The 11,668-nt window shown below is 36.3% G+C and overlaps 1 protein-coding gene across 1 annotated transcript in view; it reads right to left on the bottom strand.

Moving 5' to 3' along the window:
• Window positions 1-11,668, bottom strand: part of CNGB3 (cyclic nucleotide gated channel beta 3) — a 143,676-nt gene that overhangs the window by 75,663 nt on the left and 56,345 nt on the right. The window lies entirely within an intron of this gene.

The raw sequence follows: 11,668 nt of genomic DNA, 5'->3' as shown, positions 1-11,668 counted from the left end.
CTTTATTTGAGAGAAATTATCCGTTTTGGGCTTTGAAGGAGAAAAGGGTCCCCTGATAAGAATTGCATGAGACCTCTAGGAGCTGAGAGTGATCCCTGGCTAGTTAACAAGGAAACAAGGACCTCAGTCATGCAACCATAAAAAACTGCATTTTGCCAATAATTTGAATGAGATTAGAAGGAGATTCTTCTTTGGTGCCTCCAGGTAAGAACCCAGTCAGGCCTGGCTGACACCTTGATATCAGCTGTGTAGGACCTTAAGCAGGGAACCCAACCAAGCCCACCCAGACTTCTGATCTACGGAACTGTGAGCTAGTAAATGGGTGTTGTTTTAGGTCTCTAAAATTGCCATAATTTGTTATTCAGCAGTAGAAAACTAATATATCTAGTGTGCTTTAATGAACTTCCCTTCTAAGAAAACATATAAAGCATAACATAAAGTAAGTCACCTACATACGAACGAGTTCCATTCCAAGAGCATGTTCGTAAGTCCAATTTGTTCATAAGTCCAACAAAGTTAGCCTAGGTACTCAACTAACACAATTGGCTATATAGTACTGTCCTGTATTAGGTTTATAATACTTTTTTTTCACACAAATAATACATTAAAAACAAACAAAAAATAAAGAAAACATTTTAAATCTTACACTATAGTACCTTGAAAACTACAGTAGTACAGTACAATAGCTGGCATACAGGGCTGGCATCGAGTGAACAGGCAAGAAGAATTACTGACTGGAGGAGGGAAAGGAGGTGGGAGATGGTAGAGCTGAAGGATTGTCAGCAATAGGAGACAGAGGGCAAGCTGAAATTTCACTCACACCTGACGTTGATGGCACATATTCCGGTTCCTTGCTGGATTCAATTCTATCTACCCTTTTGAAAAAATTATCCAGTGATGTCTGGGTAGTAGCTCTTTTTTTCTCATCATAAATGACACGGTAGCACTGGATTGCACTCTGAATGGCTGCTGCAACCTTTGTGTACTGTTCTGTGTTCGGGTCCTGTGCCTCAAAAGCTAACAGTGACTCCTCACATAAAGAAAATCCCCTTGCCATTCCCTGCATCGTGAATCTCTTTCGTTCTTCAGTTACTTCTTCTTCCTCTTGTCTCTCTTTGTCCTTCCTCTGGGCCTCCAATTGCATCAGGTCTTCGTTAGTAAGCTCCTTGTGTTGCACAGCAAGGAGCTCAGTGAAATTGTCCTCTTGCAGATCTAGCTCCAGCTTCTCACTGAGAGTCACTAAGTTGCTGAAGACCTCTTTGGATTCCTCATCCACCTTCTCAAATCCACAAAAATCACGACCAAACTGCGGGCAAAGGTTCTTCCAAACCCCATTCATGGTGACGGCTGTAACCTCATGCCAAGCAAAGTCAATGGTTTTTTTATGGCCTTGTAGATGCTATTGTCCTTCCAAAATTGTCACAAGGTTGTTCCTGATTTGTCACTCACCTTTACTGCCTGATGAAAAGTGTGACATAAATATTTCTGTGTAACCCAGGCTTTGGGGTTACTCTTCCACACAACAGGAAGAGAGCCCTTGGCTTTGTTTTTAAGGGCTCCTGGGTTCTCTGAATGATAAACTAAGAGAAGCTTCAGCTTCATATCACCAGAAGTATTGCCACCAAACAACAGAATTAGCCTATCCTTTGCTGCTTTATAGGGTGGCATCAACTTTTCCTCCTTATTGATGTAACTTTGGTCTGGTATCCCCTTCCAGCACAGTCCTGCCACATTCACATTAAAAACCTGCTTGGGCAAATACGTGCCTTCATCAATAATTTCTTGAAGCATTTCAGGAAATTCCTGGGCAGCTACCATATCTGCACTCACTGCCTTGCCACTTACTTTTTTTTTTTTTTGCCACTTACTTTTATGTTGTGAATGTTGGCTCTAGTCTTGAATCTATGAAACCAGCCATGGCTGGCATTAAAAGATGTGCCCTCTGATACTTCACTGTGTTTCTTCTTCAAGTCTTCATAAAGGCTTTTAGCTTTCTCTTGAAACAGCACTAAGCCGAGCAGGACTCAATGCTGATGCTGATCCTGCGTCCACAGGATGGAGAAGTTTCTCCATCTCCTCCATCACTTTTCCACGATTCTTCAATATTATTGTCAGCATCATCGGCACAGCAGACTTCACATGTTCCATGACCTTGTCCTTGTTCTTTAGAATCATGCCGATGGTTGAATGATTTATGTTATAAAAATGAGCGATGTCTACCATCTTTTTGCCTCACTCCCCTCTCTCAGTTATTTTCACTTTTGTTTCCATCATTATTGCTTGGTACTTCTTAGCAGTAACAGCTACATCACTGCTGTTTTTACGTTTGCTTCCAGACATCCTGGATTTGAAATAAAGATACTGTACTACTGTACTCTATATAATGCTGTATTCTAAAATACACAAAAGCACAACCACTTGTAGAGAATGCATGCATGTGACAATGTATGCCAGACACATGAACTAACTTAAATGATTGGACATGTGAACGTATGTTCACGTCTTTGAAAGTTTGCAACTTGAAAGTTCATAGGTAGGGGACTTACTGTATAAACTAATATACTTCATAATGATCTAAGTTTCCTCACAGCTTTTCCTCAAAGCTCTGACTCACTCTCTACCTTCCTTCTGAGTATGACACTGGGTCTACACAGGCCCCAATAAGTTCTATACGTTCTCACCTCCTCAAATCCATATTTGCCCTTTCCATCTCACTTCCAAACTGGAACCCATGCGGTTCACATTGGAAATGGGTAAACTGTGGATTCCATTTAAAGAGCCCCTCTCCACTAATATCCATTTTCCACCAGGTCCACAAATATATCATAAATTTAGTTGTTTACAAATTCCCCAACCATTGGTGTCTTTCTCTCTCTCCTTATAATTATCATGGTATAACTTATATCTCTTTCAAATGTCTAAAGTCCTGCTTCAGCATCAAGATTCTTCAAGTGTGTCCCACTAAGACCTCTATAAACCATTCAAGAATGGAGAAGATGGAGCTGCAGTGGAAGAAAATCTGATACATCGTACACAATATAGAAATAGGAGGACATTCAGTCTACAAAACCAAGAAAACCTTTTTTTCTGATTAAGATATATTGTCATTTATATAATTTAATAAATTTCTGCTTAAAAATCTTAGTCTGCTTAGAAGTTTATTCATCCATCAAACAGTTATTGAGTTTCTACTTTTTGTACTGGAAATAGAAAGATAAGTTAAACAGATACTAGCTCTATGGATGTTCATAATTTAATGGGGGAGGCAAGGATGTAAATAAGTAGCTAATAATAAGTAATAAAAATATGTACAAAATGCTATGCTCACACTGAACTTGGCCTGGGGTATCAAGGAGTGGCTTCACAGAGAAAGCATCCTAAGTCTGGAAGGATTAGAAGGTCTTTGACAGAAAAATGAAATAAGGGCCTTCCAGGCCTTGAGAACAATATGTTCAAAGATGTGAAAAAAATATGACATGTTCAGCAAGTATTTCGGTGTGACTGGAAGACAGTGTGTATGTGGAGGGCACTAGGTGGTGGGGTGTGTCAGAAGTGATGGTGGTTAGGTCTGGAAAGGTGAGTGGGGTCAACTTATGATGGTTCCTGTATGATCTGCTTAGGAGTTTAAACATTGACCTATGGGCTAAAGGGAACCAATAGAGAATATTAAGCAAATGAGGGGTACGAGCAGATAGGGGTTTTGGAAAAGTAACAATAATGGGAGAGTTGAAGAGAGCAGTGTAAATGCACGGAGGCAAGGAAAAAAGTTAATAGGTTAGGTTAGAGTGGATGAGGGAAAAAGAGAGGGACTAGAGAACTTATTTAGAGGCAGAAATCAAAGAATTTGAACTTTTTGGATCTTTTGGATAAATCCAAATAAAGAATCAAGAATAATTTCTAAGTTTTTATTACAAGTGACTAAATTCACAAAGATTACTATTACAAGAGACTAGATATATGAAAACATTAATATAAATTGGAATTCAGAAGGAGATGTTTGTATGTAGTGGGCATATGGAAAAAATGAGTCATGTGTATGTGTATGTGTGTGTGTGTGTTCAGTTCATTGTGTTTATAGGACATTGTGTGATAGGACCTTGCTTGTGATGCCCAGGAAAAATTCAGTAATACAATTCTGGCGACAAGATCTTGGTGATCCAGTGTGTATGGGTGTTTAAAGCAATGTTTATATTTGACATTATCATAGACTGACCTTTTCAAGATCAGGAGCTGTATGTTTTCTTTATATTCCACAAGATCTAGGACAAGGTAGGTTTTCAATAAATGCTTATTGAATAAATAAACCCACTACTTCCAACCTTTTTTGACCTTATTTGATGTACCTCAGTACACTAAAAACATCCATAAAAAGTAAAGTTGAGGATTGGTGAATCATTTACTGTAAAGTCAGGTATTCAAACTGTCAAAATGTCTAATTCAAGCCCTAAGACTTAAGGAGAAAGTTTTTCTTTTCCTGAATTATCTGTAAGTCTTATTTGACCATATAATTACCAATTAATAACACCAGTTTGTACTGTGCAAACATACCTCACAGTTAACATGCTAAAAATTGTATGAGAAAGCATGTCAGCATTTCTAATCCATAGCTATATCTCACCTATGTATTTTTCTTTTTATATTAGCTGAGCATTAATATGTCAATCTATTTCACCTTCTTTTCTTTTTTTCCAGCTTTTTACTACAGTAATCCTTGCCTATCTTCTTTCCCACCTATATACATACAGAAGTTATGAATGTATTTCTCCTCAGGTAATTTTGTGAATGAAAAAAATGGAGATGAAGAAATATATATTTCATAAAGCAAAATATCGAATGGGAGTATAAGAGGGAACAAAAGGTATATGCTTTATATAACAATGCTTCATTTAAGCTATATTTGATAATTCTAGTTCATAATGTATATTTTTAAAAGAATTATTCCTCATAATTCCTTGATGAAGAATTTGGGAAACAGTAAGTATATTTTACAAATTTTGATAAACAAGCATGAAAGTTTTATTGGTAGCCATCTCTGATTGAGATGGGCAAGACTTTTTAAATTTGTATATGTACTTATGGAAGAATAAAGAATTAGTTATAGTTAAAATGTAATTTATTTCTTTTCTGATAGAGATCAGAGAAAACACATTTTTAAAAACATTTGATAGCAAATAAGAGAATTATGACAGTACTCCTTACTTCCTAAATTCAATCAGATACAGGCAAAAAAATCACATAATCAACAATTGTCCCTGTGTTTGGGACTGTAGAAATTTTTTGCACTCCAGGGCAATGTATTATAGTAGTATTGGGATGGGTTAGAAGTAGGACTTTCTTTGGGAAAGTGAGAGAAAAGCCCATGGGAAAAGAAAGGTAGGAAATAAAAACTCATGGTCTGCAGCTGTACTCAGGAATATCAGTTTTAAGAAAGAATACATATGTAAAATGTAGATCTTGAACTTGATTCTTTTAAAACTATTGGTGTTTATTAGGCCTCCAGGAAAGTTTTCATGTGCACCCTGTGATACGTGTTCTCTAGTTTAAGATTGTTGCTTTAGTATAACACAAATGGATGACAAATTTTGATGGGGCAAAATGAGAAGGTGGTGGTCAGAGGAGGAGGAATGATACTTTAATAATGTAAAGGGAAGATATTCAAGAAGAAGGAAAAAGCCTGAGAAAAGATGTGTTAGCTGCTGCCTTGTAGAGGACAATAAAGGTGCAAACCTTTTAATATACGATCTCCAATCACCTATAATTTGGCTTGAAAGTTCCGTTGAGACCAATGAGGAACTATAACAGAATTCTAAGAAGAGGTACAGTTTTAGTTATGTTTTAGAAAGTAATTGAAAAAGGAAAGATGATAATTAGTTGTGGTGAGGAAGAAGTGTGACTTGAAGAGGGAAGAGAGTTAAGTTAAAATATGTGGATTAATGTAACAGCAGGAAATGTCAAGTTTGGTGAATGTACTACCTTGAATAGTGTTCTGCCGAAATTCATGTCCATCCAGAACCTCAGAATGTGACTGTAGTTGGAAATAAGGTCTTTACAGATGTAACTAAGTTAAGATGAGGTCATACTGGAGTAGAGCGGGCCTTTAATCTAATGACTGGAGTCCTTCCTTATGAGAAGGCCAAGTGAAAACATAGAAGAAACACACAAGGAGAGTGCCATGTGTCCACAGAGGCAGAGATCGGAGTGATGCCTCTACAATCCAAGAAACACCAAGGATTGCTGGCAATGACCAGAAGCTAGGAGAAAGGCATGGAACAGATTCTCCATCAGAACTTCCAGAAGTTTGCCTTGCCAATACCTCGATTTCAGGCTTCTAGACTCCAGAATTGTGAGAATAAATTTCTGTTGTATTAAGCCACTCAGTTTGTGGTAAGTTGTTATGGCAGCCCTAGGAAATTAATAGAATTAGCAAAGTGGATAATTGTGATACCACACAGTCAACTCAGATGGAGACATAAGTTGTAAGATAAATAGAAATATATTAGTATATGGTAAGCTTGAGGTTTGAATAAATAATACGTTCAATATATCAGGCAGTTGAGAAGGGAGTCTCCCCTGTCAGTAGGGGAGACTGAACTGGAGATGTTGAACTAGGAATCATCTATCTAGAGGAGGTGGTGGAAATTATAAAGAACAACATAAGATTGGGAGGCCACAACCTTGGAATTTGCTGACATTTAAGGAGTAGCACAAGTAAAGGAACTGAGAAGTAGCAGTGAGAGAGGTAAAGCTGAGAGAGAAAAATATCGCAGAAGTTGGGGAAGGTAAGAGTTTGACAAAAGAAGTCAGTACACAAAGTGAGTAAGATGGGGACTAGGGGAAGACTTTAAATTTAGCAAGTAAGATTTCATTGTTAAGAAAATTGGTTGGGGAAAAGTGTAATGTCATCAAATTTTGTCAGTTTTCTCTTCATTTGTCTTAACAAGTATTTTGTAAAAGAAGTACTTAGAACCTGCCTTTGTTCTCTAAATAATATTTTAGATTTCCATTCATTAGTTCCTAAATTCATTTAAAAGAAGTATTTATTTCTTATAATAAGATCTTCTTGAATAATTTTTGGCTTTTGCAAACTTTGCTAGATTCTTCTTAATTAATGCCTAATTAAGAATTAATTCATTTTTCAATGACTTAACTCATTTAAAAAATTCCAGTTGGTCAAAGTCTTTAAAACCTGCTATTTCTTTCTTGAATAACAGACAGGAATTAGGTAAAGAAAACTATACTCCAGGAAAGGTGTGACCAAAATGGAGGAGTAGGGAGACCCTGAATTCACCTCCTCCCACAGGTACATCCAAATTACAACTATCTATGAGCAACTATCTAACAGAGCAACTGTGTATGAGAAAGACCTGAAGACTAGCAGAAATAATTTTACAATTAAAGACATAAAAATGGGACCACAACAAGATGGGTAGGAGGGGTGGAGACATGGTATAGTCAGGACCCACAAATGGGGGGAATATCACAGTCACAGAGGTCCTCCCCAAGGAGTGAGGGATCTGAACCCCAAGTTGGGATCTTCAGACTGGTGGTCCTGCATTGGGGAGATGAACCCCTGTAGTGTCCAACTTTGAAAACCAGTGGGGCTTATGTTTGAGAGAGCCAGAAGACTACAGGAAACAATGACTCTGTTCTAAACAGGTGCATGTAAAATCTCACTCTCTACGTGTCTTAGCACAGAGGCAATAGTTTAAGAGGAACGTGGGTCAGATCCCCTTGCTCATCTTGAAAAGCCTCCTGGAGAGGCAGGAGGCAACTGGGCCTCCCCCTGGGGATGGAAATGCTGGCTGCAGCCAGTTTTGGGAGCTTGTTGCACTGTGTGGACACTGGTGCTGGAAAGTGTCATTTAGGAATCCTCCCGCTAGCATATTAGCACTGGGGGCTTACCTGCCTACCAGTGGACTGGCACCAGACCCACTGCCTCTTATCCACGAATGGATCTGGCTGTGACCACTGGCAGGCTGGTACTAGTCTTGTGGCCCCATGACCCCAGGCTTAGCAGCCAGGCATGTGGGGACCCGCCCCACCTACCACTGGGCCACAGTCACTGCATGAAGCAAGGCCTTGCAGTCAAGTGGGCTGGGGAAAGCCTTGCTTAACAGCGTGCCCACAGAAGTCAGACCTACCACAACAGACGGGGGCTCACAGCTCACATGGGGCACGCTTAGAGCATATATCTCTGGTGACCACAACAGTATAAGACTAGAAATCAACTACAATTTTAAAAAATGCAAAACACACAAACACTTGTAGTCGAAACGATATGCTACTAAACAACAAATGGGTCAATAAAAATATCCAAGAGAAAATTAAAAAATACCTGAAGACAAATGTAAATGAAAACACAACATTCCAAAATTAATGGGAGGCAGCAAAAGCAGTTCTAAGAGGGAAGTTTATAGAGATACAGACCTACCTCAGAAAGCAAGAAAAATCTCAAATAACACTCTATCCTTAAATCTAAAGAACTAGAAAAAACAAGAACAACCAAAGCTCAAAGTTAGAATGAAGGGAATAATAAAGTTCCGAGCAGAAATAAATGAGAGACCAAACATAAATAAATAAATAAATAAATAAAATAAATAGAAAAGATCAATGAAACTAAGAGCTGGTTCTTTGAAAAAATAAACAAAATTGACAAACCTTTAGCCAGACTCATCAAGAAATAAAGAGAAATAAATAAATAAAATCAGAATAAATAAAATAAAATAAAATAAATAAATAAAATCAGAAATGAAAGAAGTTTCCTTTGATACTGCAGAAATACAAAGGATCATAGCATGAACAATTATACACCAATAAAATGAAAAATCTGGAAGAAATGGATAAATTCCTAGAAATGTATGATCTTCCAAGAGTGAATCAAGAAGAAATAGATAAATATGAACAGACCAATTATCAATAATGAAAGTGAGTCTGTACTAAAAAATCCCAATGATCCCATCTTGTCCAGGACAAGATATTTATGATAAAAACTCTCAACAAAGTGGGTAAAGAAGGAACATACCTCAACATGAAAAAGGCCATGTATGATAAATACACAGCCAACATCTTACTCAATGGTGAAAAGCTGAAAGCCTTTCCTCTAAGTTCAGGAACACGATAAGTATACTCTTGTCACTTTTATTCAACATAGTATTGGAAGTCTTAGTCACAGCAGACAAGAAATAAATTAAAAGCTTTCAAATTTGAAAGGAAGGAGTAAAACTGTCACTATTTGAAAATGACATGGTAATATATATAGAAAATCTTTGACACCAGCAAAAAACTATTAGAACTAATGAATGAATTCAGTAAAGTTGTAGGATACATAATTAATACACAAAAATCTGTTGCATTTCTAAACACTAATAATGAACTATCAGAAAGAGAATTAAGAAAACAATCCCAGTCACTACTGCATCCAAAAAAAAAAATACCCATGAAAAAAATCCTACCAAAGAGGCAAAAATCTGGTACTCAAAATATCAATGTCATTTTTCACAGAACTAGAAGAAATCATTCTAAAATTTGTATGGAAACACAAAAGATCTCTAACAGCCAAAGCAATCCTGAAAAAGAGAAATGATGAATTTATCATGCTTTCTGATTTCAAACTTTGTAACAAAGCTAGTGTAATAAAAACATTATGGTACTGACCAAAAACATACACATAGAACAATGGAACGAAATAAAGACCCCAGAAATAAACCCACACGTATATGGTCAATTAAATATGACAATGGAAACTAGACTATACAATGAAAAACTCTTCCATAAATGGTGTCGGGAAAACGGGACAGCTACATGCAAAAGAATCAAACTGCACTACTTCCCCACACCATATACAAAAATAAACTCATAATGTATTAAAGAATTAAATGTAAGACCTGAAACCACAAAACTCCTGGAAGAAAACATAAGCAGCATGCCCTTTGACATTGGCTTTAGCAATATTTTTTGGATCTGTCTCCTCAGGCAAGGAGAACAAAAGCAAAAATAAACAGATGCGATTACATTGAACTATAAAGCTTTTGTACAGGAAAGGAAACTAGCAACAAAATAAAAATTCAGCTTACTGATGGGGAGAATATATTTGCAAACAATATATGCAATAAGGGATTAATATCCAAACTATACAATGAGGTCATACAGCTCAACATCATAAAAACAAAAAAACCTGATTAGGAAATGGGTGTAGGATCTGAATAGACATTTTTCTAAAGAAGACATACAGATAACCAAAAGACACATGAAAAGTTGCTCAACGTTAGTAATCATCAGGGAACTCCAAATCAAATCCACAATGAGATATCACCTCACACCCATCACAATGGCTATTAAAAAATTACAGGAGTATGTGAGGATGTGGAGAAACGGGAAACCTCATGCACTGTTCGTGAAAGTGTAAATTGATGCAGCCACTATGTAAAACAGTAAGAGGTTTCTCAAAAAGTTAAAAATAGAACTACCATATGATCAAGAGAATCCACTTCTGGGTATTTGCCCAAAGAAAATAAAACACTAATTGGAAAAGGTATATGCACAACACTGTATATTGTAGCACTATTTACAGTAGCCAAGATATTGAAGCAACCTAAGTGTCCGTTGGTAGACAAATGGATAAAGAAGATGTGGCATATATATATAAAATATAATATTATTCAGCCTTAAAAATAATAAAATATTGACATTTTTTACAACATGGATGGATCTAGAGCATTACCCTAAGTGAGATAAATCAGCTAGAAGAAGACAAATAATGTATGATCCCAATTATATGTGGATTCTAAAAATAAATAAATAAAACAAAAGTATAACAGGCTATAGATACATAGAACAAATGGGTGGTTGCCAGAAGGGAAAAGGTAGGGGTAGGTAAAACTGATGAAAGGGATTAAGAGGTACAGACTTCCAGTTATAATATAAATAAGACACATGATGTAATATACATCATAATAAATATGGTCAATAATATTTAATAACTTTATCAGGGGACAGATGGCTACCAGACTTATGGTGGTGATCATTTCATAATTTATGAAAATGTCAAATCTCCATGTAGTATACTTAAAAATAACATAATATTGTACATCAACTATATTTCAATAAAAAAGAATATTATTTTCTAATTTGGGAAGTTTGGGATGGGGAGAGGAGCAGGTCAGTTTTTTCAGTCTTGTATTTGTATTAATTAATGATAAATTCAGAGAGATGTCCTCAAAAGTTACATTTGAAGAAAAGAAATCTGATTTGAATAAGTGAAAATTTTTGTAGGATTAAATTTCTGAACAAAAATACTTGAAATTTGCACAAAATTCTGATTTTTATCAATGTATCTTGTGCTCTATCATAAAACCTACAAATTTTAAGCAAAAACTTGGGTCATTAATATATAACTTAACCAATTCTCACTTTGCTGTCTTCTCACATTTACCTCTAAATACTGTGAAAACTTTGAGTTGTTTGTCACATTTCATTTCTACATATGGTATAGTTTGTAAACATTAATTTGTACATATGATAATGTACATATGGATATTATGATCCACAAGTTCCTAACCTAAATTATTCTTGATCTGTGTAGAACAGCCTATGATACATTTATGGCTACAAATCTTGTTTGCAAACCTCTTCCAGCAGTCTACTCTCTAGATCTCTTCTTCTGTTAATC

This window comes from Monodon monoceros, unplaced genomic scaffold (genome assembly GCF_005190385.1).
Source record: "Monodon monoceros isolate NGI ecotype Baffin Bay Population unplaced genomic scaffold, NGI_Narwhal_1 Super_Scaffold_14, whole genome shotgun sequence".
Lineage (NCBI taxonomy): Eukaryota > Metazoa > Chordata > Mammalia > Artiodactyla > Monodontidae > Monodon > Monodon monoceros.
Note: the sequence above shows the minus strand (reverse complement) of the source record. Positions and strands in the feature narration are given on the sequence as shown.